The sequence below is a fragment of the Lolium rigidum genome, chromosome 7, assembly GCF_022539505.1.
Source record: "Lolium rigidum isolate FL_2022 chromosome 7, APGP_CSIRO_Lrig_0.1, whole genome shotgun sequence".
Classification (NCBI taxonomy): domain Eukaryota; kingdom Viridiplantae; phylum Streptophyta; class Magnoliopsida; order Poales; family Poaceae; genus Lolium; species Lolium rigidum.
This window is the reverse complement of record NC_061514.1, coordinates 139,167,747-139,195,720: the sequence shown is the minus strand read 5'-3', so window position 1 is coordinate 139,195,720 and position 27,974 is coordinate 139,167,747. Positions and strand designations below refer to the sequence as shown.

General features: G+C 44.2%; 1 pseudogene; it reads left to right on the top strand.

Moving 5' to 3' along the window:
- Positions 1-24,831: 24,831 nt before the first annotated feature.
- On the top strand, positions 24,832-26,866 carry LOC124675371 (annotated as a pseudogene).
- The last annotated feature ends 1,108 nt before the right edge of the window (positions 26,867-27,974 follow it).

The window sequence follows — 27,974 nt, the reverse complement described above, 5'->3', positions numbered from 1 at the left end:
TACGTGATTTAGGGTTTTCGAGTAAGATCCAACCTACCTACGAACATGAACCACAAAGCTGATACTAGTGTTGTCAATTGAAATAGTAAATTGAATCATAACTATGGTGAGAGAGACAGGCACCCGCAAAACCACTTATGCAATACAAGTTAAATGTCGAGCGTGGAGCAAGTCTCATAAACGCAGTCATGTAAAGTTTTCCCGGGCCGCTTCATCCCACCATACCGCAAGATGCAAATTACATATAACAAGAGACAACAAAAGCATCAACGCCCACAAAACCATTGTGTTCTACTCGTGCAACCAATCTACGCATAGACACGGCTCTGATACCACTGATGGGATTCATAGCATAGAAAACAAAAAAATTCCTACCGTAAGAACAAATAACAAGCCAAGATCTAATCTAGTAGATGGTAGCAAGGAGATGAAGATCATGAGACTAACCCTCGAAGATTCCAAAGACTACGAGATTAGATCTCGTTGTTGATGTAGTTGATCACTTGCCGCTTTCAAAAGCGCGTAGAAGATCTTGACGGTGCCACAATCGGGCAGCACCTCCGTACTCGGTCACACGTTCGGTGTTGACGACGACGTCCTTCTCCCCGTTCCAGTGGGCAGAGGATGTAGTAGATCCTCCTCGGAATCCCATCAGCACGACGGCGTGGTGTCGGTGGTGGTGGAGATATCTGGCAGGGCTTCGCAAAAGCACTATGGGAGAATCGGGAGGAGGGAGGTGGCTAGGGTTTGGGGAGAGGGGGCACTTGGGGCGCCGGCCTTGGTGCCCTTGGGTGGTGCGGCTGGTGTGGTGGCCGGTCCCCCTCCCTCTCCTCCTCATTATATTGGTGGAATCCCTAGGGTTTGCCCAAATATTTGAATAAGACCCCAATTCAAATCTTTCCATATGAGGGAAACCTAGGTGGACAGGGACTCCTCCCTTTCATTCTGCCTTGGCCGGCCAGGGTGGTGGAGTCCACCATCCCTCTTGGTTGGCTGGTTAGGGTTGGTGGAGTCCAACCGGGACTCCACCTTCCATGGTGATTTCTTCCGGAAGGTTCTAGAACATTCTAGCGCCTTCCATAAATGCACCGGATCATTTCCAAACTTGGAAAGTGTCTTCCTATATATGAATCTTATTCTCCGGCCCATTCCGGACATCCTCGTGATGTCCTGGATCCCATCCGAAACTCCGAACAACATTCGAACTCCATTCCATATTCCATATCTACTTAAAACGACATCAAACCTTAAGTGTGTCACCCTACGGTTCGTGAACTATGCAGACATGGTCGAGACTCCTATTCGACCAATAACCAATAGCGGGATCTGGAGATCCATAATGGCTCCCACACATTCAACGATAACTTAGTGATCGACTGAACCATTTACATACGATACTGATTCCCTTTGTCACGCGATACTTTACTTGTCCGAGGTTCGATCATCGGTATCTCCATACCTATTTCAACCTCGTTACCGACAAGTACTCTTTACTCGTGCCGTGGTATGGCATCTCTTGTGACCTATTCACATGCTTGCAAGCTAATCAGATGACATTCCACCGAGAGGGCCCAGAGTATATCTATCCATCATCGGGATTGACAAATCCCACTCTTGATCCATATGCCTCAACTCACACTTTTAGAATACGTAATCTCATCTTTATAAAACCACCCATTTACGCAATGGCGTTTGATGTAATCAAATCATCCTTTCGGTGTAAGTGATTTACATGATCTCATGGTCGAAGGACTAGGTAAATATGTATCGAAAGCTTATAGAAAGTTTGAACTTAATGACTTGATCTCATGCTATGCTTACTATGGGTGTGTCCATCACATCATTCACCTAATTATATGATCTTGTTATTAATAACATCTTATGTTCATGATCGGGAAACCATGATCATCTATTAATCAACAAGCTAGTTAAATGAGAGGCTTACTAGGGACTCTGGTGGTTTACACAACACATGTATCAATGTTTTCGGTTAATACAATTATAGCATGGAGTGTAAACATTTATCATGAACACTAAGATATAAAATAACTATTTTATTATTGCCTTTCGGGCATATCTCCAACAAATTTGCTCAATGGACAGATGTTGACTAGGATGAGACTTTTCCAAAGTGATCCCCCAACCTTTCTCTATGGACCCGTACCAATCTACATTCCCGTACATTATATGTCACGTAGGGACCAGGTTCTCACAACATACTCTGTCAAGGCACAGCCTATATTAACATGTGGTTGTACGGTAGCTAATGAGCAAGGTTGTCTACAATCTCTTTGTTCCTGAGTGGCCATCCACAACTGCGATACACATGGTGGTTCATAGACATGACCCCGATGTAACCACTCAACATAAACCAATCAAGCCCCATTTCAACCCAGACAGTTCATTAAACTTAGTTTTTTTTTCATAACCCACTAACAAAATTATTTTTATAGCATAACTAAGCAACAACTAAATTTAATGGCGACAAAATAGTCAAGTGGGGGTAGCTAGACTATTGGGAGTGACTAGCAAGCATAAAACCCTATATAGGTATACTGCAAAAAGTACTACGGTGCATAGATAAAAGTTGGGACATTTGTTATTGGGTTTGTCACACTTGCCTTGATGAGGTGGGGAGTTGACACAATCTTCAGAAGCACACACGTTTAAGTTGGCACAACCACAATCTACAAATAAATAACATTGCACCATAAACATGGTGCCATACATTGATAAGCACATCCAACCACAATCTACAAATTAATAACAATGCACCATAAACATGGTGCCATACATTGACAAGCACAAACAGAAGACATGAATGTAATATTTATCTTTAAAAAGATCACCCTACTTAGTTGTTCTCTGGTTGTTTACTACATGCATGATGCCACGGTCAAGTTTTATGGTTGGTTGAATTATTGCAAACCATTTATGTCACATTAGAGAGGTCAACTACAATTAATTCTACAAAGTATTTTGGTATAGTAGATAAATGTTAGTTTCGGTACTACTGGACAGAGAGTTCCATTTGCAAGCAGATGCAAAAGGAATCACTCAAAAAGGATAGGTAGAACTCATTTTATGGCCAAAATGTTCTATTTGCAATTCTACAAATGCTGTCAATACAATTTCTGCAAAAGTGGCATGCAAGGTGCCTACAATATTCTACACGGTTCACTGATTCCATTGGTATAAAATTTGTCGAAATCCGACGGGTAGAACTCAATATATGAATTTCGAAAGATCTAGTGTTTTTCTGTCTATTTGAAATTAATAGGGAATGTATTTTCTGTGTGTCGGCGACTTGGTGCAAGGATCGTGGCGCGGATGAAGCTCCGGACTGATGGATCTAAGGTGCCCTAGACAACCAGGATCTAGTAACGAGAGGGGCACAGGGCGCCGTTGATCTTGGATCCTACGGTTCAGAACGACGAGGCCAAACGAGGGCGGCGTGAGGTCAGAAAATTCGCTGACAGCGATTGAGTACAATGGCGCACGTCGACGCCAGGAGCGGCGTGCGAGTTCCAAGAGAAAGAGAGGGTTAGGGAAGGTGCAAGCATTACCATTCGAAGTGGGGAGACTAGGTGAGGTCGTAGGAAGAAAAAGGGAGGCGCGGAGCGGCTCAGAACCTCCCCCTTCGAGCTCAACGGCCGGTGGCGGCGGCGAACTCTGGCGAAGAATCTCGGTAGCCTGTCAGCGTGGTTTCGGGTGCGGGGTGAGGGTAAAGAACGAGGGGGTCGGGGGGCTTTAAAGGGGAGGGCTCGAGGCCATTGGGGGAGAAGCGGGCGAGTGGGGGAAGTGGCCGAGGTGAGCGCTGCGCGTGCGGGAAGAGAGCGGTGGTTTCAACAGGAGGTTGAGGATAAGCCCAACAGGTTGGCCCCACCTGTTGGCGGCGGAGGAAAAAAGTGAGGGGAGAGGGTGCGCGTGAGGGCTAGCTTCCCCGGCTAGGCCGGTTGGTCTGCTGGCTTGGCCCAATTAGGCCGTTCTCTTTCCTTTTTATATTTCTGTTCCCTTTCCTTTTCTGTTTCTTTTATTTGTGAAGAATTTGGTACCAAAATAGTTCAGAAAAAACGCAAATAAACTATCTGCGGATTCCTTATGAAAAGGACTTCATTATTGGAACTACCTTTAAAACAAAATTAAAGATTTTATAAAACTAAAGTTGGCATAGATGGCTATGTGGCTTTAAGTGCCATTTTATGGTTTGGAGTTTTGAAATAAAATTTTAATTTTCCCTAAAATACGATGTCATGATGCTTATGATTGAAATGCATGATGTTTGGAAATTTAAATTTTGGGATGTTACAACACAAGATAGTCTAGCAGGCTCTTTTGTGACCTGAAACCCCGCTCGCCCGGGAGGTACCCCATCAGAGCGCGCGACGGCTATGGGCTGCCGTAGGTCGGCGTAACCACTCCTAGGACCAGGTGGATTCGGGGCATCCAATATTGAAGAACGACAAAGAAACGAGAAGAAAATTCAAGAATGAAACATAAAGTAGATGAACACGGAAAAGTAGTAAATATATTTGTTCGATTGGTGTTGTTTCAATTGTCCTGCACCCCTCAAGTATATAAGGAGCGGCAGGACTTTCCGTGCGAGAAAAGAGGTTGGATTCACGTCCAAAACGCAAATTTGGGTCCGATTCGGATGGCTTGGTCTGAACTTTCCAAAACAGTTCGATTTAAAACTGGCAGTACCCTGCGGGGCTTCTTTGAGGTAGTAAAAATTCTCAAAACCAAATCTCCTAAACATCAAAAGTTGTTCGTCCCAAAAAAACAAGAACTTTCATGTTGACAACCTTTTCATCCGAGTTCATCTTGACCGCTTAATTGCAGTTGCAAGAAAATAGATCAATCATGATGTTTTCGTCTCTTCTCCAACTTCGCTCACCCTCACCTCAGACACCACCTTTATTGTTGGGCGCCCCATCTCCAGCAATTTGGGTTTCAATATTATTTTAACTTTACAAGTTGCATACTAACTCGGATCATCATAACTTGAAAAGCAAAGTTGTTTGTTTTGCCGAGCCGCACAACTTTTATTTCTATCATTTTTTTTATTTGAGATCATCTTAAATAAGATCTAGTGAAAACCCCTTTATCGATCCTCGAGATCAGCCCTGGCTGCTAGCATAATCAGCTATCAAGCCGAATCATGGCACAACTTAGCATGTTGTTCTTCTCAATCAGCAATAAAAATTCGCCGAGTGAATCTTTTCTTATTCACCCATTTTCATCTGTCAACGGTGTGATTCTGTCCTTAATTTGCTATCGGCCCAAAACGAGTACCATCAAAAATCAAAAATCTTGACGCAAATCACCTATTATTCTTCATCTCTTCTCACATAGCAGCCATATTCCGACGTTTCTCTGGCTCATCTCACATAGCAGCCAAGGTCCTTCACACATCTTAGATCAGCCATTAAATGCGAACTTGATCAACAGTTAACAAGTGTTGAAATTTTCAGACTGATAACAACCCACCTCTATGCGGAGGGAATGACCCAACAGCAAGGTCGGTAGGTGACTAGTTTGTTAGTTCAGATTCTATTGCACAAAAGAATGCACACACAAAAATAGTTCAGGTTCTGTATGTGCCCATGTGCCTAAGAGAACATACGATTGATCTCACGTTGTGCACATAATTACAGAACAATAGTCACCTACTGCTTACGGATAGAACAAATGACCTGCTTAAATAGAGATGGATCAGATATGCCATCCAAATAAATGCTCGCGATGCTCCACGGAGGTGCAGCAAATATTTTCGTTTTATGTTGCCGTCGTCTCGTTGTGTAAACAACCTAAAGTAAGCTTACCTTTCACTATAATCGGAGAACGAAATTGATTCTAGCTAGAGATCAAGATCGCAGAGTTGATTCCTCTAGCTCGACTGGTAACCACGTCGAGTCACTTTCGAGCTAGAAATTCTAGTCGCTTTAGGATGCACATGGTAGCTAGTGTGGCCAGTAAGGAAGCTCATAGCGAAAGAGTACTATTCAAACAAGTGCCAGCCGACGACCAAATAATGGCAGAGTACGCCGAATTGCTCACAAATCTTCCGTGCGTTTTCTCTTGTGAATTGACAAGCTGAGAGTGCGCGTGCGGGGCCTCTGCACCGTACCCGTACGCATCGTCTCCAGCGTTATCGGGACGGTGACCGAGTCATCCCCTGTAGCAGCTATCCGATAGTAGAAGCTAGCGACGCGGTGGCACACACGGGATGCGCGTGGCTATCAAACGAGGAACACTGATTTGCTGCTTGCTTTGCGAGACGCCGATATGGCCATATATTATACGTCCGACCTCCGACATCGACGTCTGGCCAAATCTCCCTTGTATCCAAAAGAGTGACTCCAACAAGTATGCACGGATGCATGTAGAGGGGAATCATTCTACTGTGACATCCTTGAAAGCAATAATGATGTTACCCAGCTGCCTAGAGAAAATTAATTTTTAGGCAACGGATAAAAGATCGCTGGTTTTCATTTTTCTTTCCACAAGTTGCTGTGGATAAAACACTGACTGATCGGTGGGGCCCTTTACAAATGAATAAATAATGATGTGGCGTCCTAATCTTCACACTGTTCAATATGGCCCACTAATGGATGTAGGGCCCACACATCAGCTCATCCGCCTCCTCGTCCTCTCCCTCGTTCATAAATATCCCTCCGACCCTGCACTGCAACCTAGCCGGGGGCGCCCTACCCCTCCCCTGCGACGACAACCTCTACTGTGGCGGAGCTTCTCCGTCAAAGATCTAATCCTACTCTAGGGACTACCCCCGGATGAACTAGAGGGTGCACGAGATGCGGAATCTCACGTGAGTCTGAAGGTATGCTCAACTAAGATGAAGTTGTCCGAACACGAGTGCACCGTCCAGGTTTCTAAGTGTCAGCATCGGAGAAGAAATGCTTGATTAAGTCGATTGAAGCCTCCCCTCAGTGATTCCTTCGTATAGGACACTTCGCTCGACACAATGCTTTTCAACTTCTACTCAACGAAGCTTGGGAAGGTCCTAAACGATGGTCTGGAGGCCAGGGTTTTGGCTAATGATGAAATAGAGGAGATATTGGAGAAAATGGAGACTAGAGTTTGACTTGGACGACAACGACTTATTTATACCACGTGGAGGAAGTTTGGTCGCGTTGAATCGATGTGATCATGTTGGTTGATCAATAGCGACGCGCCAGTACTGGAGATGATGATAACGAGTTGCTTCCCTCGTCTACTACCTCTATCCATAAAAGGATGTCATTAGTGTGTCTAAATTTATATGTATCTAGAGTTCTAGACACTCATTACTGTATAGATACATCTGAATTTATACAAATCTCTGACATCCTTTTATTTTTTTCGAAATGGAGGTATCTCCTCAGCCTCTGCATCAATACATGCACACAACTGTTCTGACATCCTTTTATAGATAGAGGGTTTTGCAAAAAAAACCCTTGGTCAAGGTGGAGTTAAGTGCGATGGCATTTGGGGTTGACGTGGGCCGTAGACTAGGTGTTAGATGGGCTTATTATATGGGTTTCGGCATGCCAGGCTCTTTCTTATTTTTTTTATCTTTTCTATTTTCCATTTTAGTTTTCAATTTTGAATTCTATTTTAAATTTTGTTCTGGTTTGTTCTGGTTTGTATAATTCAATCACTATTTGAATTATTAGGAATGAGACTAAAAGGTATTTTTGCATCCCTCAAAATATCTGGTAGTGGATTTGGGGCTATTTATTTCCTCACATTTGAATATATAGGATTCAAATGGATTTTAAACCTTTGAATGAATTTTTTCAAATTAAATATTTTCACCATCAAATATTTCCATCGATTTGCATACTTAGCTCTAATATGTTTTCAAAGATTTTACATTCATTTTTTAGAATTGATTTTTAGGGTCTACTTTCCTAGTAGGAAAGAATTTAATAGAATGGAAAATATATTTGAAATGTTTTAAAAATGGAATCCAGTTCAAAATGAAGATTTTGAAGTCTTAAGAACATCCATAGGCTCTTTAATATTTCCCTCTCTTTTATTTGGACAACTTATAATTGATTTCTACATTCACTTCTTAAGAAAAAATATAGAATGTCAACTAGGGTTTTCCTTTGAGAAAAAAACTCGAATGGATGACATTATGTTGGGAAGTACTTTATAATATCTTCCTTAACTCTTTGAGTTGACCACATTTCATGCTCATCGGTACTCTCTCCCACCCAAAACATCGCTGCCACTTCGTAGTCAGCCCTAGTAGTCATGGCACTAATGGATCCGAAGACGAAGGTGAAGAAGGTCTTCTTCTTCCTTCTTCATCTGACCACTCCTACCTCTTGTTTCTCCAAGACTCGTTATCAGTGGCACAACACCATGGCCAAAATCAACCTCGCCAAGATTCTCCTCTGGAAAGAACTCATCCAAACCCCACCCTAAGATACAGTTGTGCAGAATACAATATGCAAGAACAAGCTTAACTTGGGTGCAGAAGGTGCGAAACGGCTTCTGATCAAGGATCTTAAATTTGTTCTTTAGAGCACCGAATGCCCTCTCGATAGTGACTCTAAGGCTAGTGTGTCTAAGATTGAAAAGTTCTTTGGCATTTTGGGGGTAGAACCTTGATGAGAACTCATTGAGATGGTACCGTGTTGACCTGGACGGTGGGAGAAATCTAGGGCAGCAAACATATCTGGCGTTAGCTAGGTAGAACTTACACTCGGGGGCTTGGAGGCCATCATGTCTCTCCAAGCTGTTAAAAAGAATCGTTGCATCATGAGCTGAAGCTTCCCACCCAACAAGCACATATGTGAACCTCATATCAAAATCAACAGCAGCAAGCCCATTTTGACTGGTGTGGTGCTTCCCCCTGTAACCATGAGCTTGGCTTCTAGCACTCTTGCAGTGATATGAGTACCATCAATCATCCCAATACAATCCGCACATGAAAATGAACAAATTGTTAGGTGTGAGTGCCATACAATTGTGTAATCAAGATAGTACTGGTCATCTTGAAATATGAAAACCAGCGGTAACTATCTTTGATCTTGGTGGGAGTGTTTGCAGATGGCGGCTTAATCATCTCTCATATGAGTTCTCCAATAGCATACATGACTTCCTCGAAGTACCAAGAGACTGTATGAGTCGATCTCCTCCAGAGGAATCACTCGGAATCTTTGGTTATGCCCAAAAACATGAAGGAACATAGCCACTTGCTCTTAGATGCAGATGTGGGTACTATCTGTGAGCAACTTCCTTGACCTTATTGTCTGCACCAGTTGGTTAGAAGCCGCTCTTTTCATCCTAAGAATGTTCACAACTTCTAGATCACCATTGTTGTAGATGTAGTTTAGAACTTTCATTTTCTCTCTGTCGCGGTGAAGCATTGGTGCATATGTGACGTGGGGCCTAGCATCTAGACAACTATCTCTCCCTCTCTCTCTCTCTCTCTTGAGCATCAAAAGGATCCAGGCTTGAACCACAGCTACGCGGCTACCCTCTTGAACAAAAAGCTTCAACATCTCGGCCTAATTATTTCGATGTAGCATACCTATGAGCTAAATCGGGAAATGAAGTTTAAGAAACGAGCTAAAGCACTAACGGTAGAGGTGGGACTAGATTATAGGTGCTTTCAGTCTTCTTTGATGCAGGCATCATTCTACCGGAACCAGAGACGATATGAATCAGAGGTTCATAAAGGCCATGACGGCTCACCGGTCCTGCAGATCTATGATACCCACACTCGTGGGGCCGCGAGAGGGAGCCGGTGCAGGAAATCTCCCCACTCGGAGCTGCCGGTGCCATAGATCTAAATCACTGCCGTCATAACCGACCACGTGCGGGTGAGGCTACTTTGAGCGCCTAAACGAGGAGCCAATTTCCATCTTCTACCATCTCCACCGCGATTCCCATGCACAAGCCTTTCATCGATTTGCGCTTGTCAGCGCCCGTCCTAGCACAAACCGCCGAATCAAGCGTGCCTTCCCGGCTAACTTTTGGGCCGATTTAATTTTCATGCGCTGCACTCTGGCGAGCGAACCAAACGCCTGTTTTTTGGCCCAACAACTATGAAAAAGGGGCTTGCGAGCAACCAATCACGCTCATAGTAAATCTAGTACAGATGAGATTATTTGTACAAATCCTGCTGGTTTTTTCCAGTACAATAGAGTAGTAGAGCAAGAGCAAGCGAGCAAACCACATGCACACAAAGTGTGCCCATCTTCTTGGAACCTATGGAACGTTCAAACAACCGATCATGACATTAAGACAGTCAATCTGAGTCCAAAGAAATTATACGCCTTACGCCAAAAAGAGAATATGTGCGTGGATATAATGGTCCAGCCATCACAACAATGATCCCTCCTTTCAAGATAGGTTGCATATTATTGTTTTTGTCAAAGTTAAGTTTTATAAGTTTTGATTAAGTACTAATTAGAAGAAAAAAATCAACATCTCTAACACCAAATACATATAATATAAACATATACTACCATTGTTTCATGGTGGTTCTAATAGAATTGATTGTTTTATGCTGGTTCTAATAGAATTGATTTTTATATTTTAGATATTCCCATTGTTTCTATGTACTTGGCCAAATTTTGTAAGTTTGACCTAACTAAAATTATGGACAATATGTTTTTGGAGGAAATGAGTAGTAATCTGTAATTTCCAAACAAACAAAAAACGAAGGGAAAATTGCTCCCTTTTGGGAATCCCCTTGCCTCCCTCCCCCCCTCCCCCTGCCTCCCCCACCCCTCTCCCCTGCCTCCCTAATTTTTTAATTATCCACGATGAAGAAATAGAGTGCCAAACAAGCCTTGCATAACAATGTTTGTATTTCAAAAACCAAGATGGACTTCAACTTGACCATGCAACACATTCATGAGTACATCCTCTTATGGGGGCATCTTAATAGCATTCATCTAAATGAGGACATTGAAGACTATATGTTTTGGAACCTCACGGCCAATGGGAAATGTATTGGAAAGTGTGGGCATCTTCGAAGGTGAAATTCTTTGCATGGTTGGATCTTCGTAATATGTCGTGGACGGCGGATCACTGACACGCGTACAGCACGCGACCGTTGGGAACCCCAAGTGGAAGGTGTGATGCGTACAGCAGTAAGTTTCCCTCAGTTAGAAACCAAGGTTTATCGAACCAGTAGGAGTCAAGAAGCACGTTGAAGGTTGATGGCGGCGACATGTAGTGCGGCGCAACACCAGGGATTCCGGCGCCAACGTGGAACCTGCACAACACAAACCAAGTACTTTGCCCCAACGAAACGAGTGAGGTTGTCAATCTCACCGGCTTGCTGTAACAAAGGATTAGATGTATAGTGTGGATGATGATTGTTTGCGAGAGAACGAGTAGAACAAGTATTGCGGTAGATTGTATTTCAGATGTAAAGAATTGGACCGGGGTCCACAGTTCACTAGTGGTGTCTCTCCCATAAGATAAATAGCATGTTGGGTGAACAAATTACGGTTGGGCAATTGACAAATAGAGAGGGCATGACCATGCACATACATATTATGATGAGTATAGTGAGATTTAATTGGGCATTACGACAAAGTACATAGACCGCTATCCAGCATGCATCTATGCCTAAAAAGTCCACCTTCGGGTTATCATCCGAACCCCTTCCGGTATTAAGTTGCTAACAACGAGACAATTGCATTAAGTATGGTGAGTAATGTAATCAATAACTACATCCTCGGACATAGCATCAATGTTTTATCCCTAGTGGCAACAGCACATCCATAATCTTAGAGGTTTCTCTCACTCCCCCAGATTCACGGAGACATGAACCCACTATCGAGCATAAATACTCCCTCTTGGAGTTACTAGCATCAACTTGGCCAGAGCCTCTACTAATAACGGAGAGCATGCAAGATCATAAACAACACATAGATATAAATTGATAATCAACATAACATGGTATTCTCTATTCATCGGATCCCAACAAACACAACATATAGCATTACAGATAGATGATCTTGATCATGTTAGGCAGCTCACGAGACCCGACAATTAAGCATAATGAGGAGAAGACAACCATCTAGCTACTGCTATGGACCCATAGTCCAGGGGTAGACTACTCACTCATCACTCCGGAGGCGACCATGGCGGTGTAGAGTCCTCCGGGAGATAAATCCCCTCTCCGGCAGGGTGCCGGAGGCAATCTCCTGAATCCCCCGAGATGGGATTGGCGGCGGCGGCGTCTCTGGAAGGTTTTCCGTATCGTGGCTCTCGATGCGGGGGTTTCGCGACGAAGGCTATTTGTAGGCGGAAGGGCAGGTCAAGGGGCGTCACGAGGGGCCCAGATGACAGGGCCGCGCGGCCAAGACCTGGGCTGCGCCGCCCTGTGGTCTGGCCGCCTCGTGGCCCCACTTCGTTGACTCTCCGGTCTTCTGGAAGCTTCGTGTGAAAATAGGCCCCTGGGCGTTGATTTCGTCCAATTCCGAGAATATTTCCTTACTAGGATTTCGAAACCAAAAACAGCGAGAACAACGACAGCGGCACTTCGGCATCTTGTTAATAGGTTAGTTCCAGAAAATGCATAAATATGATGTAAAGTATGCATAAAACATGTAGATATCATCAATAATGTGGCATGGAACATAAGAAATTATCGATACGTCGGAGACATATCAGCATCCCCAAGCTTAGTTTACGCTCGTCCCGAGCGAGTAAACGATAACAAAGATAATTTACGGAGTGACATGCCATCACAACCTTGATCATACTATTGTAAGCATATGTAATGAATGCAGCGATCAAAACAATGTAAATGACATGAGTAAACAAATGAATCATATAGCAAAGACTTTTCATGAATAGTACTTCAAGACAAGCATCAATAAGTCTTGCATAAGAGTTAACTCATAAAGCAATAATTCAAAGTAGAGGCATTGAAGCAACACAAAGGAAGATGAAGTTTCAGCGGTTGCTTTCAACTTGTAACATGTATATCTCATGGATATTGTCAATGCAAAGTAATATAACAAGTGCAATATGCAAGTATGAAGGAATCAATGCACAGTTCACACAAGTGTTTGCTTCTTGAGATGGAGAGAGATAGGTGAACTGACTCAACATAAAAGTAAAAGAATGGTCCTTCAAAGAGGAAAGCATCGATTGCTATATTTGTGCTAGAGCTTTGATTTTGAAAACATAAAGAGAGCATAAAAGTAAAATTTTGAGAGGTGTTTGTTGTTGTCAACGAATAGTAGGGGGTACTCTAACCCCCTTGCCAGACAAACCTTCAAAGAGCGGCTCCCATTTTATTTTTATTTTTGTGTGGCACTCCTTCCAGCCTTTCTTTCACAAACCATGGCTAACCGAATCCTTCGGGTGCCTGCCAACAATCTCATACCATGAAGGAGTGCCTTTTTATTTTAGTTTTATTATGATGACACTCCTCCCCACCTTTGCTTTCTCAAGCCATGGCTAACCGAATCCTTCGGGTGCCGTCCAACAATCACATACCATGGAGGAGTGTCTATTTTTATTAATTAATTTGGGACTCGGGAATCCCATTGCCAGCTCTTTTTGCAAAATTATTGGATAAGCGGATGAAGCCACTAGTCCATTGGTGAAAGTTGCCCAACAAGATTGAAAGATAAACACCACATACTTCCTCATGAGCTATAAAACATTGACACAAATCAGAAGTAATAAATTTTGAATTGTTTAAAGGTAGCACTCAAGCAATTTACTTTGGAATGGCGGAGAAATACCATGTAGTAGGTAGGTATGGTGGACACAAATGGCATAGTGGTTGGCTCAAGTATTTGGATGCATGAGAAGTATTCCCTCTCGATACAAGGTTTAGGCTAGCAAGGCTATTTGAAACAAACACAAGGATGAAGCGGTGCAGCAAAACTCACATAAAAGACATATTGTAAACATTATAAGACTCTACACCGTCTTCCTTGTTGTTCAAACTCAATACTAGAAATTATCTAGACCTTAGAGAGACCAAATATGCAAACCAAATTCTAGCATGCTCTATGTATTTCTTCATTAATAGGTGCAAAGTATATGATGCAAGAGCTTAATCATGAGCACAACAATTGCCAAGTATCACATTATCCAAGACATTTTAGCAAATTACTACATGTATCATTTTCCAATTCCAACCATATAACAATTTAACGAAGAAGAAACTTCGCCATGAATATTATGAGTAAAGCCTAAGGACATATTTGTCCATATGCAACAGCGGAGCGTGTCTCTCTCCCACACAATGAATGCTAGGATCCATTTTATTCAAACAAAAACAAACCGATGCTCCAAGCAAAGCACATAAGATGTGATGGAATAAAAATATAGTTTCAGGGGAGGAACCTGATAATGTTGTCGATGAAGAAGGGGATGCCTTGGGCATCCCCAAGCTTAGACGCTTGAGTCTTCTTGATATATGCAGGGGTGAACCACCGGGGCATCCCCAAGCTTAGAGCTTTCACTCTCCTTGATCATGTTGTATCATCTCCCTCTCTTGATCCTTGAAAACTTCCTCCACACCAAACTCAAAACAACTCATTAGAGAGTTAGTGCACAATCAAAATATACATGTTCAGAGGTGACATAATCATTCTTAACACTTCTGGACATTGCACAAAGCTACTGAAAGTCAATGGAATCGAAAAATCCATCGAACATATCAAAACAGGCAATGCGAAATAAAAGGCAGAATCTGTCAAAACAGAACAGTTCGTAAAGACGAATTTTATTGAGGCACCAGACTTGCTCAAATGAAAATACTCAAATTGAATGAAAGTTGCGTACATATCTGAGGATCACTTACGTAAATTGGCATAATTTTCTGAGTTACCTGCAGAGAATTTTGCCCAGATTCGTGACAGCAAAGAAATCAGTTTTGCGCAGTAATCCTAATCTAGTATGAACCTTACTATCAACGACTTTACTTGGCACAACAAAGCACAAAACTAAGATAAGGAGAGGTTGCTACAGTAGTAAACAACTTCCAAGACACAAAATAAAACAAAGTACTGTAGTAAAAACATGGGTTGTCTCCCATAATCGCTTTTCTTTAACGCCTTTCAGCTAGGCGCAGAAAGTGTGTATCAAGTATTATCAAGAGACGAAGTGTCAACATCATAATTTGTTCTAATGATAGAATCAAAAGGTAACTTCATTCTCTTTCTAGGGAAGTGTTCCATACCTTTCTTGAGAGGAAATTGGTATTTAATATTACCTTCCTTCATATCAATGATAGCACCAACAGTTCGAAGAAAAGGTCTTCCCAATATGATGGGACAAGATGCATTGCATTCAATATCCAAGACAACAAAATCAACGGGGACAAGGTTATTGTTAACGGTAATGCGAACATTATCAACTTTCCCCAAAGGTTTCTTTGTAGAATGATCAGCAAGATTAACATCCAAATAACAATTTTTCAATGGTGGCAAGTTAAGCATATTATAAATTTTCTTAGGCATAACAGAAATACTTGCACCAAGATCACATAAAGCATTACAATCAAAATCATTGACCTTCATCTTAATGATGGCTCCAACCATCCTCTAGCTTTCTAGGAATAGAAGCTTCGCGCTCTAATTTCTCTTCTCTGGCTTTTATGAGAGCATTTGTAATATGTTTCGTGAAAGCCAAATTTATAGCACTAGCATTAGGACTCTTAGCAAGTTTTTGTAAGAACTTTATAACTTCAGAGATGTGGCAATCATGAAAATCTAAACCATTATAATCTAAAGCAATGGGATCATCATCCCCAATGTTGGAAAAAATTTCAGCAGTTTTATCACAGGCAGTTTCAGCAGTTTTAGCAGTTTCAGGCAGTTTCTCGCGCTTTGCATTTGAAGTGGAAACATTGCCAACACCAATTATTTTACCATTAATAGTAGGAGGTGCAGCAACATGTGTAGCATTAGCATTACTAGTGGTGGTAATAGTCCAAACTTTAGCTATATTATCTTCTTTTTCATTTTCTTCTCTTTCCCACCAAGCACGCAATTCGGCCATCAATCTTATATTCTCATTAATTCTAACTTGGATGGCATTTGCTGTAGTAACAATTTTATTATTATGATTCTCATGAGGCATAACTTTCGATTTCAAAAGATCAACATCAGCAGCAAGACTATCGACTTTAGAAGCAAGTATATCAATTTTCCCAAGCTTTTCTTCAACAGATTTGTTAAAAGCGAGTTTGTGTACTAATAAATTCTTTAAGCATAGCTTCAAGTCCAGGGGTGTGTTCCTATTATTGTTGTAAGAATTCCCATAAGAATTACCATAGCCGTTGCCATTATTATAAGGATATGGCCTATAGTTGTTACTAGAACTGTTCCGGTAAGCATTGTTGTTGAAATTATTATTTTTAATGAAGTTTACATCAACATGTTCTTCTTGGGCAACCAATGAAGCTAACGGAACATGTAATAACCCAGAACATAGGAACAACGAAGGGTAGATTTAGAAATGGGATGTGCATTTCATCGCAAAACGGGGGAAATTTTCGCGCCTTATTGCAACTAAACCTAAGAGGGATCGAGGTTCTCTCTCATTTTGCACTTAGGGTTAGGCAATGTGAGTTAGGGAAATTTCGACATGATCTCTTTTGTAACTTGTTACTTTGGGGAATGATTGCATTTGATAAGTGTTAAACAATTAAAGATAAACATCACACAATATAACAATGAATTTAAAATTCAAACACAAGATATAAATTCAAATCACTTTGAAATTCAAAGTGAATATCAAATACAATATTTAATCAAGAATACAAACATTACATTATACAAAGCTCATAAACCAAAACTTGAGCTTTATTGATATGTAACACAAATACAAAGTCTTTACAATATTCTTGATACAAGAATTGAGACATAATGATCAGTAATAAGAGAAAAGGAAAATTACAAGTTTAATTCTAAACTAAACCTAAACTAAGTGGCTTGAGGATGATCTTCTTGCCATAGCATCATTCAACCCTGCAAAACAAAAACAGAGAACAAGAACTAGCCAGAATACAAGTGTTAACACAAAGTTCGAGTTTGGACGAGTTAGCAAAATAACACAAAGTTCGATCTGGACGGTGAAACGCATCACGGCACACTTGTGCTTGTCCAAAATCTCGGACAGCACAAGATAGACATAGGCAGACCAGCGACCGAGCAAGCCACGAGGGCTCAAGTTTCACCATATGAAGGCTGTTGCTAGGCAAGCAACAGCAAGGCAATGCAAGGGGTGAGTCATAAAGTAAATGAGCTTGTGTGTCATGGCCAGGGAAGAAGTAGAGACCATATAAATAGCACACAAACCCTAGAACCATGACAGTCGACCACATTTGCAAATCACCAGGTAAGGGTGAAGCAAGAACAAGCACAGTTCATCCAGTTCATAACCAAGAACAGAAACCAACACAACCAACTTAGCCACCAGGAATCATGGTGACCTGAGAAGATCAACCAGAGATTGGAGGTGAAGGGCTGTGCACAACAGAAACCCCAAGTCTGCATCAACCAAATATTTCACACTAGGAGCTGGAACAAGGTATACCAAATACCTGGACAGATCCAATGGATCTGATCCATCACATATGCATGAAATAAGCATGGGATGAGCAGATGCTCATATGGGTAGATCATCACTTGGTTTTCACCAAGGATTACTGCCGATCAAAAGCTACTAAAAATAGAAAGCATCTAGGTACGGATCTTGTACACCGAAACTAGCACACATGCACGGATGCACACCATAGCCGGATCACATGCACGAGATAGCACCGGTAGATGAATTGCAAGGATTAGCAGCTAAGACTACACAGTAAATCCTAAGCTATGAACCATCAGTAACCCTAGATTTTCATCAGGCAAGCATATTGGCATTCATCTCAAGGATGATTCCCAAATATGCAAGCAAAGGTTGAGTGGCCACAAGATCCAACTAAATAGGTGAGCAACCAATCAGTAGCAAGGGTACTGAGGTCACATCACACTCAGCATCAATTAAAAGGAAGCCAAACATAGCACATCATTATCCAGGAATGGATTCAGATTCAATTGCTTGCTAAACACTCATGAATAGCCAAATCATTTGCAAGCAAGTCATTTAAATCATTACTGCATAAGCAGTTCATCATAATTTAATTAATACAAGCATGAATTTATCACAGATCCATGCTAAGCACTGACAGTAGCATACTATTAAGCAACACAATTTAATCACTGCACCAGAACCACTGGAGCAAGTCCAGTAGCTTGAGTAAGCAACAGCATAGTGATGCTTGAGCATCAACATCACAAGGGAATTGAATCACTTAGCCACAGTATTAATCAGTAAGCCATCACTGACATTGAATTGATCAAATGGATCAATTATAGCAAGCCAAGCTACACAGGGAAGTTAGCCAACAAGCAAGGAATGATCCAATGGATCATTGGCTTGCATAGATAGCACTGAAGCAGATCACACACACCACTGGCACACACACAAGTGTCACTGATGCATCACAAGCACACCAAGACAAGCAAGCATGATATACCAGTAAGCACAAGCAAGCCATAATCAAGCATAGCATGGCATAGCTAGCTTTTGAGCAAGCACAACAGAGCATGGCAAGTATAGAACATGCTAGGAGCAGCAGAGGAGCAAGCACAGCATGAATAGCAAGCAAAGCAGCATGTGCCAGTACCAGTAAATGGTAATTGGGCCATGAGCTTGCAGTAGACATAAGCACAGGAAGATTGCGCAGCAATAGCATGTCTCTGCGTGATCACAGGATCACCAGAGAGCAACAGAGCATGAGGAGGAAGAAGAACAGTAACAAGGGGAGGCGCACAGAAGAGAAGGAAGAGATGCAACACTTACTTGCGCCTGGAAGCAGAAGCTAGGGCATGGCGAGGCAGTGCTCGCGCGGCCCTAACAGCTGCAAGTCCAGGGTAGGCGCCGATGTTACGCCGGCGAACCCAGACACGAACCAACACCACCGTAGCGAGCACCTGAGGCGACGGCACGAGTACTGCGAGCAGCACCCGCGCCAGGTCAACCCCAGGAGCGCACCCATCGTCGGCGAGGACGAGCGCTCGCCGGAGTTCGTCGAGGCAATTCTTCCCGAGATCCAGATCGGAGGCGATTCGCCAGGAGAGGAAGAGAAGGGGAAAACTACGCGGACAGATCGATAGATCTGCACGCGGCGGTTCCGAATCGGTAGGTGGCTACGGCGGGGAAGCTCGGCGATGGCCGGAGCGAGGCGGCGGCCATGGCGGCGACGCCATCGCCAGGGCGTCGCGAGAGAGGCTAGGGTTAGAGACGAAAAGCGAGAGAGGGCCGAGTGAGTGAGAGCATGGTGGGCCGTTCGGCGCCACCGAACCCAAAAGGGATTAGCCTTATTGGGCCGTCCCTGGGTTTAGGTAAATGGGCTGGGCCCAATATGGGTCCAGGGGGTATTTTGGTCTTTTAACATTTAATAAAAGGCCAGAGCTTTACCAGATTTTAATAAATCAAATACAACTCTAAAAATCCATTAAAAATTGGATTAATGAATGAAAAATAAATCTTAACAAGAATAAAATATGAAATGGAATTTATGAAATAAATTCAAAATTATGAATTTTAAGAATTCAAATAATAACTTGGAATTTAAAATTATTATTTACTTGTATTTAAAATTCAAGGAAAAATCTCAAATAAGTTCAAATACTTATTTTCAAACATTTCAAAATGAAATTCTATTATTCCAAGTCATTTCTTTTGGAAAAGGGTATTTTTCCCAGAAAAATACTATACTCCTTTTTATTCCAAAAACTATAGAGGTAACTCTATAATTTTCAATTATTTTTGGAATGATTAAGGGAATCAACAAGTAAATAGTTTTACTTTGAATTGTTGTACTTTGTGTGAATTAAAAATGGTTTATACTTTTAAATCAATTGTAAATTACTGTCAAAGACATAAATCTTAAACGCAACCCTAAATTGATATGACTCAGCGGGGTAAAGGGATAAAACATAAAATAATACATCCATGATTGCATTATTTGGATTTTATAACATTGTCCTTACCGGACAATGATGCTTCTTACAGAACCCGAGGTTCAGGTTCCATCAACTGCATTGAACTGCACTATCTCGCAGTCCACGAGCAAGTTCACCCTTGCTCATGTCAACTTGAGTATTTTCTACTACTTTAATGCAAAGCTACATACTTATCATTCCCGCATCGCAAATGAAATGTTACTTTCCAACTATGAATATGACTATGTGGTTGGCAATGGAACCATGGTATGTATTGATATGGTGGAGGTTCCATTGCAATGGGTTATATCACCCTAGGATTAAATTACCAATGCCGTCCGGTGATTCTAGCGCCGTACAAATCGCGTTGACCATGAGATCTATAATGGCTGCGGGGAAGCCGGTCGTATCTTTTCCCTTCGCACGCCAACGGATTGGTAGAGCCGGCGGGGTGTTGGAGGCACTGCCGTAGGTTGGGATAGCCTTTTAAATCCCCATCCATTAGTGATGATGGCTCTACGATCTATGAAGGATTGTCCGGAGTACACCATGAGTAAAGCCGTATTATCGGGGGAAGTCTACTGGAGGTGTACGGTTGGACAAAAGGGTGGGTTTGCAGTCGCGGAGAAGGCGGTGTGGGCTTGGATCTTTATACCTGGCCTCACACCAAAGGAAGTGTGAACGGGGGCAAGTCCTCGCGGATGGCAAAAAGGGTGAGATCTCTTGTGGGAAAAGTAACGCACCTCTGCAGAGTGTATCAAATTGTGGCTGTCACTCCTTGTTCCGGGAAGGGAACTGCGAACGCGGCAGAAAGGAACTCCACGAAGTTCTAGTCAACTCCGTGAAGACCGACGGGCATAGTTTTCATAATAAAAGCAACCTTTTGAAGAAATGATTTCAAAACATGCATTGACCTGCGATTTCCGATCAATGGTCGTAGCTAGTGCATCAAACACCTTTTTACTCTTTTAGAACTTGCTGAGTACCCCCGTACTCACTTTCTTTCGACACCCTTGCTAGACTCGTGATCCGGAAGTGGAGGCCATCAACGATGGAGCACCAGAAGAAAGTTACGAGCTGGTCTACGAAGAACCTGATCTTACCGGCGGAGTGGAAGGCGTAGACTATGGGATAGTCTACGGACCAGATGACACGGAGGTGGAGGAGTAGTGACATATCCTAGCATCATAGAGCCGAGCAACGTAGAACTTACCTAAATAAGTTGTTGAGCTCTCTTTATATTTGTTATGAGTTGTAATCGTACTTAAGTAGTATCTTAGGGTGTTCTCATAGGACTCGTGAGAATACCAACTTGTTAAGACAATGTTTGTAATAAAGTATGGAGTGTTATGACCTGCAATGTTTCTGTTGTACCACTCTGAGGGATATGGCAAATTGTGAAGAAGTCCCTTCGCAAAGATCATATCAACGACTTGTATACTACAACATGCAGTGGTATGCTGGGTCACCGCAGAACATTATTAGGATCAATATTTGTCCTATCATTCACAAGCATAGACATAATAGCATCAATCTTATCACTCAAGGAGGAGGTTTCTTCGACAGAATTTACCTTCTTACCTTGTGGAGCTCTTTCTGTGTGCCATTTAGAGTAATTAATCATCATATTATCAAGAAGCTTTGTTGCTTCACCATGAGTGATGGACATAAAGGTACCTCCAGCAGCTGAATCCAATAGGTTCCGCGAAGAAAAATTCAGTCCTGCATAAAAGGTTTGGATGATCATCCAAGTAGTCGATCCATGGGTTGGGCAATTTTTAACCAAAGATTTCATTCTTTCCCATGCTTGTGCAACATGCTCAATATCCAATTGTTTAAAATTCATTATGCTACTCCTCAAAGATATAATTTTAGCAGGGGGATAATATCTACCAATAAAAGCATCCTTGCATTTAGTCCATGAATCAATACTATTCTTAGGCAGAGATAGCAACCAATCTTTAGCTCTTCCTCTTAATGAGAAAGGAAACAGTTTTAATTTTATAATATCACCATCTACATCCTTGTACTTTTGCATTTCACAAAGTTCAACAAAATTATTGAGATGGGCAGCAGCATCATCAGAACTAACACCAAAAAATTACTCTCGCATAACAAGATTTAGTAAAGCAGGTTTAATTTCAAAGAATTCTGCTGTAGTAGCAGGTGGAGCAATAGGTGTGCATAAGAAATCATTATTATTTGTGGTTGTGAAGTCACACAACTTAGTATTTTCAGGAGTACCCATTTTAGCAGTAGTAAATAAAACAAACTAGATAAAGTAAATGCAAGTAACTAATTTTTTTGTGTTTTTGATATAGCAAACAAGACGGTAAATAAAGTAAAACTAGCAACTAATTTTTTTGTATTTTGATTTAGTGCAGCAAACAAAGTAGTAAATAAAGTAAAGCAAGACAAAAACAAAGTAAAGAGATTGGGATGTGGAGACTCCCCTTGCAGCGTGTCTTGATCTCCCCGGCAACGGCGCCAGAAATTTAGCTTGACACGCGTACAGCACGCGACCGTTGGGAACACCAAGTGGAAGGTGTGATGCGTACAGCAGTAAGTTTCTCTCAGTTAGAAACCAAGGTTTATCGAACCAGTAGGAGTCAAGAAGCACGTTGAAGGTTGATGGCGGCGAGATGTAGTGCGGCGCAACACCAGGGATTCCGGCGCCAACGTGGAACCTAAACAACACAAACCAAGTACTTTGCCCCAACGAAACAGTGAGGTTGTCAATCTCACCGGCTTGCTGTAACAAAGGATTAGATGTATAGTGTGGATGATGATTGTTTGCGAGAGAACAATAGAACAAGTATTGCGAGTAGATTGTATTTCAGATGTAAAGAATTGGACCGGGGTCCACAGTTCACTAGTGGTGTCTCTCCCATAAGATAAATAGCATGTTGGGTGAACAAATTACGGTTGGGCAATTGACAAATAGAGAGGGCATGACCATGCACATACATATTATGATGAGTATAGTGAGATTTAATTGGGCATTACGACAAAGTACATAGACCGCTATCCAGCATGCATCTATGCCTAAAAAGTACACCTTCGAGGTTATCATCCGAACCCCTTCCAAGTATTAAGTTGCTAACAACGAGACAATTGCATTAAGTATGGTGCGTAATGTAATCAATAACTACATCCTCGGACATAGCATCAATGTTTTATCCCTAGTGGCAACAGCACATCCATAATCTTAGAGGTTTCTCTCACTCCCCCGCATTCACGGAGACATGAACCCACTATCGAGCATAAATACTCCCTCTTGGAGTTAATAGCATCAACTTGGCCGGAGCCTCTACTAATAACGGAGAGCATGCAAGATCATAAACAACACATAGATATAAATTGATAATCAACATAACATGGTATTCTCTATTCATCGGATCCCAACAAACACAACATATAGCATTACAGATAGATGATCTTGATCATGTTCGGCAGCTCATGAGACCCGACAATTAAGCATAATGAGGAGAAGACAACCATCTAGCTACTGCTCTGGACCCATAGTCCAGGGGTAGACTACTCACTCATCACTCCGGAGACGACCATGGCGGTGTAGAGTCCTCCGGGAGATGAATCCCCTCTCCGGCAGGGTGCCGGAGGCGATCTCTCGAATCCCCCGAGATGGGATTGGCGGCGGCGGCGTCTCCGGAAGGTTTTCCGTATCGTGGCTCTCGTGCATCGGGGGTTTCGCGACGAAGGCTATTTGTAGGCGGAAGGGCAGGTCAAGGGGCATCACGAGGGGCCCAGATGACAGGGCCGCGCGGCCAAGACCTGGGCCGCGCCGCCCTGTGGTCTGGCCGCCTCGTGGCCCCACTTCGTTGACTCTCCGGTCTTCTGGAAGCTTCGTGTGAAAATAGGCCCCTGGGCGTTGATTTCGTCCAATTCCGAGAATATTTCCTTACTAGGATTTCTGAAACCAAAAACAGCAGAAAACAAGAATCGGCTCTTCGGCATCTTGTTAATAGGTTAGTTCCAGAAAATGCATAAATATGATGTAAAGTATGCATAAAACATGTAGATATCATCAATAATGTGGCATGGAACATAAGAAATTATCGATACGTCGGAGACGTATCAATCACCTAGAGAAAAAGGGATGTAACAATTGTGAGATTTGCCTTCTTTGTAAACAAACCCAAGAGATGACGGCGCACATATTTTCCCATTGTCACTATACCAAGAGGCTTTGGGGGGTGGTCAAGGAGTGGCTCAGGCTCCCTTTCATTTTCCACCCAAGAGTGGAGGATAGACATTTCTCTCAAAGCTTGGTGGACAACCATGCATGTCGGGTAAGGGCGGGCATTCCAAACGGTAAAGCTATGGCCTATACCACCATGCCAGTTAGTTGGATGATTTGGAAAGAGCGAAAAGCAAGGATCTTCAACAATAAATCCGCACCCCCCAGCCATTCTACTTGAGATAATTAAGAGCGAGGCGAAGCTTTGGGTCTCCATAGGAACGAAACCTGTTAGAGTTGTAATTTTTGGGAGAGTAATCCACAATGCTTTTTTTTTTGAACAAGAGTAATCCGCCATGTAAACTTATCCTCGAGAGTACTTGCCAAACCTTTCGCTTTATTTGATGAACGGTGACAAATCTTTTGCCACCGTTCGAGAAAAAAAAAACAGAAAAAACCACAATAATAATTGAGGAAGCCAAAAAATCTCTCGGCGACCTGTTAGTCACTACTGAAGTGGGGATTGGACCCAACAATCTCTGAGCACGTGAAGATGTTCACGGCCAGGACCACGCGCGCCGTACTATTTGTACCAAGCTCGTTAGGAGCTCATGTGGCACAGTTGCACAGGCGTACGTGAGGCGCACAGGCGAAACGTAGCCGAAGCAACAAGTGACAAAGCGAGAGAAGCAAGAGCGAGCGAGGCAACAGCAGGGTAGCTCGCCATGGGGTCATCGCCGCCGGTGGAGAGGCCGCACGCCGTGATGGTCCCGTACCCGGCGCAGGGGCACATCACGCCGATGCTGCAGCTGGCCAAGCTGCTCCACACCAGGGGCTTCCACGTCACCTTCGTCAACAACGAGTTCAACCACCGCCGCCTGCTGCGCTCGCAGGGCGCGGACGCGCTGGGCAGCGTGCCGGCGTTCCGGTTCGCCGCCATCGCCGACGGCCTCCCGCCGTCCGACCGTGAGGCCACGCAGGACATCCCCTCGCTGTGCTACTACACCATGACCTCCTCCCTCCCCAGGCTCAAGGAGCTCGTCGCCAAGCTCAATGAGGAGGCTGAGAACTCTGGCGGCGCGCTGCCGCCGGTCACCTGCGTGGTGGCCGATAGCGTCATGACCTTCGCCCTCCGCGCCGCGCGGGAGCTCGGCCTCCGCTGCGCCACGCTCTGGACCGCCAGCGCGTGTGGTTTCATGACCTACTACCATTACAAGGATCTACGAGACCGTGGCATCATCCCTCTCAAGGGTACGTAGCACCATGTCTCTAACAGTCTTTATATATTCCCATATATACACAAGAGGTGCTTTCTTCAATTAGCAAGCTACACATGTAGTCTCTTGACTTGTCACTGTTTTACTGTGCTATCCTTCCGTAAAAGTTCCTTGTGTATCTGCTAATCTGGCTCTGACGCTTCTGTGTCAATTTAATCGGAGGTAGCATAACTTGCATAAGTACCTGAGATGTTGGGTTTTGTGATGTATGTTTTTGTTAGATCTTTGTTAAATACAATCCGTATGCATTGATGATGCAAATGCTCGGCTTCCCCATTGTGAAGAAAAAAACTCGGTTGTTGTTGGTGCAGACGAGGCGCAGCTAAGCAATGGATACTTGGACGACACGACCATCGACTGGATACCGGCGGTACCCAAGGACGGCTGCGCGACCTCCCGAGCTTCGTGCGCACCACGGACCCGGACGACATCATGTTCAATTTCTTCATCCACGAGACGGCCGCCATGTCGCAGGCATCGGGGGTGCTCATCAACACCTTCGACGAGCTGGACGCGCCCCTGCTCGACGCCATGTCCAGGCTCCTGCCGCCCGTCTACACCGCAGGGCCGCTCCACCTGACCGTCAGGAACAACGTGCCGGACGAGAGCCCTGTCGCCACCCTCGCCTCCAGCCTTTGGAAGGAGCAGGACGCGCCGCTCCAGTGGCTCGACGGCCGGCCCCCACGCTCCGTGGTGTACGTCAACTTCGGGAGCATCACAGTGATGTCGAACGAGCAGCTGGTGGAGTTCGCGTGGGGGCTGGCCAACACCGGCTACGCCTTCCTCTGGAACGTGCGCCCCGACCTCGTGAAAGGCGACGAGGCGACGCTCCCTCCGGAGTTCTCCAAGGAGACGGAGGGCCGGAGCATGCTGTCGACGTGGTGCCCGCAGGCAAAGGTGCTGGAGCACCAGGCGGTGGGGGTGTTCCTCACGCACTCCGGTTGGAACTCGACGCTAGAGAGCATCTGCGGTGGCGTGCCCATGGTGTGCTGGCCCTTCTTCGCGGAGCAGCAGACCAACTGCCGCTACAAGTGCACCGAGTGGGGCATTGGGATGGAGATCGGGGACGAGGTGAGGAGGGCCCAGGTGGAGGGGATGATACGGGAGGCCATGGAAGGGGAGAAGGGGCGAGAGATGTGGCGCCGCGTGATGGAGCTCCGGGACAGCGCGGTGGCGTCCGCGCGGCGTGGCGGACGGTCTATACGAAATGTTGACAGGCTCATCAATGAGGTGTTGCTGGCTTGAAACACATGCGCGTTGCTATCTATACTCCCTAGTTTTACATGAATAATATGGGAGGGTCTGTAACCAACCCCTTTCCATTTCAAATTTGGGGCATAATTTGAGAGATCACATGAATTAAAGATGGGAGGTGGCTAGTTCTTAATCGATCTAAAGATATCCTAATGGAAACTGCTGGGCGTCCCCGGCGGATCTGATTTCCCAGCCTCCGGGTCGCCAACCGTCGGATCGGCCATCTTGAACGGCTAGATCTGCTTTTACTGGATGTAGTAAAAAAATATCTCCCGACAGCAAAAAAGTAATCCGCTTTTGCTACATTGTGGCAAAAAAATGGTTCGTCCATGAAATAAAAGAAAAAGTCTGAGCTCGCCGGAATCTCGCCGAAGACCTCGTCGGAGATCCCGTAGCAAACATATTACGAGATTTAGCAAAACCGCAAATAAATTGTAGCAAATTTTTTTATTCATATATTGCAAATCTTCTAAGACATCAACGAAGACCTCGCCAGCAGCCGGCAACAGCACTATCCGAGGTTGCAACAACTCCGTCTATCCAGGACAGCAACGCCAGAAGCCACTAGTAGAAACGCCCTATGCTTATGGTAGCAAAAATCCACCCTCCGCTGGTAGCAATGCCGGACACCTTAAATAGCAAAACTGACCTTCACAGGTAGCAACGCCGCAGGCCTAAGGCAGCAAAACTCCTAACGAAGCAGAGGAGCGCGAGATGGAGGCGGCGCTGGTAGCATCGGCGGCGACCACATGTAGTATCGACGCCCTCGACTGGTAGCACCAGTGACAACCACTAGTAGCATCCCGAATTGGGCTACACAGCAGCGTCATCAACCGCCGGTGGCAAGGGTTCCCATGGCAGGTAGCACCTCCACCGACGGGAGGCAGCAACGGTGCCCTCAGTAGGCAGCACCTACGCCCACAGCGCGCAACAACGACGGCCATTGGTAGTAGCACGTCCGTCGGCGGGAGGTAGGAAAGGCGCCCGCCCGCAGACCGCATCTCCGACCACCGCAAGCAGCAGCAGCACGGCGGCGCTTCGTCGCGAGAGTCGTGCCTTGGGCGTGGGGCACGGCGGCGGAGGAGTAGCGGCGCTCCGTCACGAGAGTCGTGCCTTGGGTGTGGGGCACGGCGGCGGAGGAGCAGCGGCGCTCCGTCGCGAGAGTCGTGCCTTGGGCGTGGGGCACGGCGGCGGCGGAGCAGCGGCGCGGTGGCGCTTCGTCACGAGAGTCGTGCCTTGGCGTGG